The sequence below is a fragment of the Fukomys damarensis genome, unplaced genomic scaffold, assembly GCF_012274545.1.
Source record: "Fukomys damarensis isolate Sample0158 unplaced genomic scaffold, DMR_v1.0_HiC HiC_scaffold_37, whole genome shotgun sequence".
Lineage (NCBI taxonomy): Eukaryota > Metazoa > Chordata > Mammalia > Rodentia > Bathyergidae > Fukomys > Fukomys damarensis.
This window is the reverse complement of record NW_022900949.1, coordinates 40,153,782-40,160,663: the sequence shown is the minus strand read 5'-3', so window position 1 is coordinate 40,160,663 and position 6,882 is coordinate 40,153,782.

Here is a 6,882-nt window from a genome sequence, read left to right as displayed (position 1 = left end):
TTTCTCTTTTACTCTTTTAACCTACACTATACTAGAGTTTATAGTCAGGATGGTAAGAAGAGGGAAAGAAATAGACACAAAGATGAGGAAGAAAGAACTTCAATTCTCTTTATTTGCATATAAAACAAATCCTTTATGTACAACATTTAAAAATCTACAAAATCTACTAAACTTTTAAGTGAATTCAATACAATTTCATAATACAAAATCAATATGTTTAAATCTATTTCTGTCTTTAACAGCAAATAATTAGAAGTGGAAATTTAAAATATCTCTTACAATATTACAAAATTATAATAATTTAAGAATAAATTTAACAAAAGATGAACAATAACTAAGCATCGTTAATCACAAAATGACAGAGAATAAAATAAAAAGACCTAAGGAAATGAAAATATATCTATGCCATATTTGTACACTGCAAAATTCAATATTGTTAAGATGATACTTTTCCCCAAACTGATGTGTACATTCAGATGAGACCCAGCACAGTCAGTGTGGTATGGCCATGGAATGATGTGTACCTTTACTACAGTAGCTAGCAAGCTGTTTTTTGAGAATTTCATACCTCACTTTTAATGGTTATATTGGCTGTACAAGTAATCATAGCAAGTCAAACAACAAAGTTAGCGGACTCACACCGTTAGACTTGAAGACGCACTAGGAAGCTATAATAATACAGGGACCCTAGAGTTATGACTGGCCTGGCATACAAACAACTTGGGTTGTGACTGGAATTTTAGTTTTAACTTATGACCAAAGTCTTGAGTTATGACCTGATTGCTGGCCACTTGTATTTTCAGGCAGTCTCAGCTGCAGATTTAACCCTAAAATAGTTCTGGAAGGAACATTACAACATCCTTTCCTGTGTGGGGTTAATTGAGAAATCCTGGGCCAATGTCTCTCTAAGGGCACTGAGATCTGCCTGAGGAGAGAGACTTCAAAGGCTGTGTAGTGGAGCCTGAGCCTTCAATTGACCAACTTGAGTTACACTACCAGCCCTCACAAGTGAATTGAATTTGTAAGTTAAGTGTCCACTGTATGAACACTTGGTGTAAGAAGAGACAATAGATGCAATGATACAACATAAAGTCCAGAAGCAGACACATGTATATTCAATTAGCTACATTTTAATAATGGTTCCTAGGAAATTCAATGGAAAAAGATTTCAAAAATTCTTAGGTGAATATCTATGTGGAAACAAAATTCAAACAATGAAGCTGAAATACTACTTTGAACCATTCACAAAAATGTAATCAGGCATAGGCCATATAAATAAATATAAAAGTGTAAACCAATAAGTCACACGTGTAAATTCTGAATAGTTTTTCTGGTGTGAGTAAACTGTAATAGCACATAAGATCCTAATGATATAACTGACATTGCAAAATGGGAAGAAAAGGGCTAAATGTGTAGGGAAAGTGGGGAGGGTAGGGAAAGGTAATAAGGGAAAAGAAAAAAATGTGAGAAAATGAAAAGATAGAAATATAGTGTTTGTAGATAGTAAGGGGAGGAGGGGGTGAAGGGAGGGCAGGGACAAGGGGAAAAAATGAGAATCAAGACCTGTCATGTAAAGGTACAAGATCCCAATGTTGAATGTAACTGTAATGTACACCTAAATTGTACCAATAAACTCAATGAGGAAAAAAAAGAGAATATAGAGAGTATATTTCAACCATGGGAGGGACAATGATTTCTTAGAGAGGACACACAAAGATATGATTAACCGTAAAAGATTAAAACTGATAAACTGGACTTCAAAATTCAAAACTTCTCCTCAAAGACGTTTTTAGGAAAGTGAAAATTCATCTATAGACTAGAATAAAGGGTAGTACATTTACCTACCAGATGAAGAATGTATAACTATAACATACAACAAATTCCACCAAATAAATATGAAAAAGACAAAAAAGAGCACACGAATAGGTGTTTCACATCATTAGTGTGAAATAATAATTAAAATCCCAGTGAGATACTACTAATTGCCTACCAGTAGGCGATTTTTAAATTTTAAAAATTTAAAAGTGTGATGACAAAGACTTAAAGTAATCAGAACATTCTTACTTTTGTGGTGCAATTATGAAGTGGTCAAATCATCCTGACAGTGATTCAGAAGTTTCCTGTAACATTCAGCGCACACATGTACCATGACTTAGCAGTTCTACTCTGGTACTCTTGTCCACAGGGAATGAAAAACATGGATTTTACTCATATAGACTATCCCCAAATGCCCTGGCTTTAAACAATAAGTATTTACTGCCTCGGATTATCTGGGTTAACTGGATATGAGACTCATCTGAATGATTCTCTTGCTTGATATGGCTGGTGCTGCAGTCGCCTGAGACTTGACTGGGCTTTAATGGACAAGATGGTCACTTGTGGGTGTGGACTTCAGCAGAGAGCTTGGGTAGGGCTGTTGGCTGGAGTTCCCTCCACATGACCTCTGCACATTGCACAGGCCTTTTCTGGCACAGTAGATGGATTACTCAAACAAACAAACAAACAAAAAAACAAAGATGGAAGCTGCAGATCTCTTCCACAGGTGCCAAGTTATATTGTTCAAAACCAGCCGCAGAGTCCTGTCAAATTCAAGGGTATGAAAAACTGGTAACATTCCAGGAGGAGAGAAAATAATTTCATGGCTACCTTTTTTTTTCCTCCATCACATGCAAAAATAATTATATAAAATAATGTTTATGGCCTCTTCATTCATAATTGCCAAATTGCTAACCAAAAATGAAAATACTCAAATGTTCACCTACACATAGATGAGTTATAATATTTGTACAATTGAATACTAATGAATACTAATACTAATAAATATTTGATTGATAAAAATATACTATGAATATTCTATATACTAGATTGTAGTATAGAAATGTATAGTATAGAATATACTATGCACATCCACAGCAACATAGGTGAATATGTGGACATTAAGTTGAGCATGAAGCCAGGTATGAAGGAATATTTATTGGGTGATTCCATTTATATGAAGTTCAAGAATGGACAAAATTAACAATCAAATAATGATTTCCTCTGGAGAAGAGAATGAGTGGAAAACAGCACAGAATTTCCTACATCTTAAAATGAAAGTGTTCTATATTTCCATATTTCAAAACTCATCAACTGTACACTTAAGACATATGCATTTCATTATGTAAATTTTACCTCAATTTTAAACATATTTAAAACATTTATCATAGTCTTCCCATTGGTTCCTCTCAATAGCCTTATGCGGAGGAAGGATGGCATTTTCGCTTTAAAAAGCGATAAACAAAGATCATACAGAAAGTTTGTGGCACGAGAATACATAGCTATGACACCGGATGCCCATAGCTTGAAGGACACAGGTTGAATTTGCTCATGGTTTCAGGCCCTGATCCACTTGCTCCAGGCAGAGACATCATAGTGAAAGGTATGGTGATCAAGGCCACTCAGTTCTCTGCCAGAGAGGAGAGGAAGGGGCCACACCTCCAAGATCCACCTAGACACATCAGGAAGTGTTCTGCGCCAATCCTGGGAGGATCCCGCAGCCAGTCAAGTTCACAGGCCGTGCTAACCTCCCAAAGATGACTGGAACGCAGCCAAGGCAAGCGTTCATGCCTGAAGAAACACTTTTTTTTTTTCCCCTAGTAATCTTTCAGTTCAGATAATGGCTTATTTTCAAACCACCACAGAAAGCTGACTATATGCTTTATGTAAAACTTTCATAAGTTTTATTACAGAGAACTGTTTTGTACATAGCCCAATTGTGACAGATACCAGTTGTGGTCTACTTCTAATACATTAATTGCTTTTCTGTGACATAATCTCTGGCCACAGCATTCTTTACTCTTGTCTCAAATTTAATTAGGTAAAAAATAAAAGCCATGTTGCAGGGACATTCTGTTCCAAAATGACTTTTAGTCTGCTTTACTAATACTGACATATTTTGAAACTAAACTAATTCAAAGTAAGACATCTTGTTAAAGCAATTCGGTCAGTTTACTCTCTGTGGGAAGCCATGCTTTAAAATCCCAGGTGGTTAGTAAGGGGATCATAGTCCAACATGAGCCAGAATTTCTAGGATTCTGTGACTTTGGGCTTGGTGTTGTAACACATTTTATGTCAGTGGTGGCAATTTCCTAATTCTCAATTCTTGTAAAAATAGTATTTTCAATGTGCATGTAAGTAGTTACTCACTAGGAATTCATAACCAACTTTACCCCCAAAAATGTTAACATGAATATTGTCTTGGATACTTGCCAAATGTTAGTTCTTTGCTATTTTTTTCAAGAAGTCATGGGGAGACAATAAGAATTGGACTGTCTATGACGTACAAATAACACACAAGTACATTATGGCTATTCCTAGTAAAGAAGCAAGGACGAAGTTCTATCAATTAAATAAGAATTGCAAGGCTAAGCATAAATGAATATTTTGCTAAAGAAAGGTACACAGTGTGAAGGTAATTGTGGTCAGAAACAATTATAGCATTTGGTTATTATTAAGCACAGTGTTAGAAATCTAATTCCATATAGCATCTTTTGCAGTATCATGCAAATATCTTCTCAAAATTATCTAAAATAGCTAACACTAAAATTTTTCTTGTTTACAATCAGATCAAATTTCTGAAGAAAGCAACAAGTGCTTATTTCTGAGAAGCTTGAGGATGTTTGCAGACATTTAAAACTTGAATCCTCATTTTTCCTCTTCCCTGTATAACATCTCTTCTCGTCAACATATTTTTTTCTTTTTGTTTTTCTTTTTTTAGTTTGCACAGCTGTAGTTAACTAGGGACCCATTCATCCAGTGAAAGTGCAGCTGCGGTTATTGGAACCAAGCTCAGTGTGGATTTAATCAAGGATCATTGGTTCATTCCTTTTTTTTTTTTTTTTTTTTTTTTTTTTTTTTTGGTACTGGGGATCGAACTCGGGTCCTTGCGCTTGCAAGGCAGGCCACCAAACCGCTGAGCTAAATCCCCAGCCTGGTTCATTCCTTTCTCAATAGCTTTAATTTGAAATGAACAGAAAAAAGAAATGGGTAAGGGGTAAAGGAAGAGGAAGGAGAATATTCTTGACATTGAACAAGAAGGTGAAGAAACTCTGATTCCCTGAATGAGCCTGCTTCTTCACAGGAAGGCCAGCGACTGTGTGTGAAAGGAGGTGGAGATATTGCGTTGATTTTTTCATTTTCTTTTGTGTCTAAACAAATGAGTCCTCCCTCCACTTCAGCTTTTATTTTCTTCCGTAGTTCGATATTCTTGGTATGTGTAACCATATACCGATACGTCAACATCCTTAATTACTGAAGTTGTACAGCATTTCTTAAGGAACATATAAAGAGTAGTATACAAAGAAACAGAAAATGAGAAACATATTTGAAAAGGCCTATACCATACACTAAATCACACAAGTAAAGACTTCTTTGATTTGCTGGGATTGTTCAGAATGACACTGCCTTACTATTAACACTTGATGCAATATAATCAAATTTTGCTCTATTCATTTATTTCCAACAATCTTTGAGTCACAGAAAATATGTAACTTTGTCAATATTCCAGTTGTGTAATTTTCTTTCTTTTAAATATTAAATATAATGTTGTATTCTAAAAATTCTTTTGGCTAGTTAAGATTCCAAAGACTGAGAATACATTTGAATTTCCTCCAAGAATAACCAAGATAAGTTTTCCAACATTTCTCCTGTGGAGAAAGCCAAGTCAAACTAATGGAGCTCCAAAATATAGAGAGGGTAAGGACAGCTACAGCCTTTGCCTTTTTTCCATGTCTTTAAGATTTACTGTTAAAGTAATGAACTCTGTAAAATAAAAAGCAGTTATCATGAAACTGTATCATCAGATGCTTTTGGACTGCTTACTACTGAAACTACAAATTCCTGGAGATTACCTAAGAAATACAAGACATTGATGCTCACTCAGGGAACTTTCCAGTTAATTCAAGGAAGGCAAAAGCAAAATTAAGGAATAACCTAACTAGGCTCCAGTGGGGAGGTATGGTAAGCACATTAGATGTTCAAAGACCAAGGGTGAAAGGAAAACTTTTCCAGTGGCTTTATTAGAAAAAGCCTTCTCAGAGCAGACAGAATTTTTGATCTATCTTGAAGAAAGTGAAGGATGAAGAGTAGAAGATTGTTTCAGGTTGGGTAACCCCTGCAAGTCTTTTGGACCTTTGATAAATTGTGGCCCTACAGACAGCAGTGGAGAGACTACCTAGGGATTTCAATGGTTTAACTCATGGTTGTTGGGCAAGAGGACAAAGTGGTTAATCATGTTGAGGAGAGGCCCTGGGATTTGTGCTGGTGGCAGGAAAAAAGTGGAGTATGATCTGGAAACCATTAAGAGTGTCTCATGGAACATTCTTCCAACCCTGAATTCTGCTTCCTAAGTCTTTCTCTGGCCTTGCTTTCAGTAGATGTTAACCAGGCAAGAGGATTTTTATATTACATGAATCTGTATCATTTTGTCTAAAACTGGATTGCTTTTGACAGGTAGTAACTTTCTTGGGCTCTCAGGATGATAACGTCCTTTTGTGGATTGTCTTATTACAGTAAAGAAAAACAACACAGAGCCCTTCTCAGTGAGCCACAGTGCAAGAAGACAAATGCCTTCCTATAAATGGCAATAAAGCAGTGACTGCATTGAAAGCACTGTTTCCACAGGTGCTGACAATTGTCATTCTCAATCTTGCTACTATCTTTGCAGAAAACCAACATCAGCAATGCCCAGACCACCAGCCGCAGCAGGGAACAAGGACATTTTCAATGAGAAGTTAGGTGGAGTTACACGTCGCTTCCTGAGGAGGCTGTGCCACCCAATAGCCCACCTCCAGTGGCAATTATCTGCTATCTGCTGCAGGTGGAGAAACCTTTTCACCCCCCCCC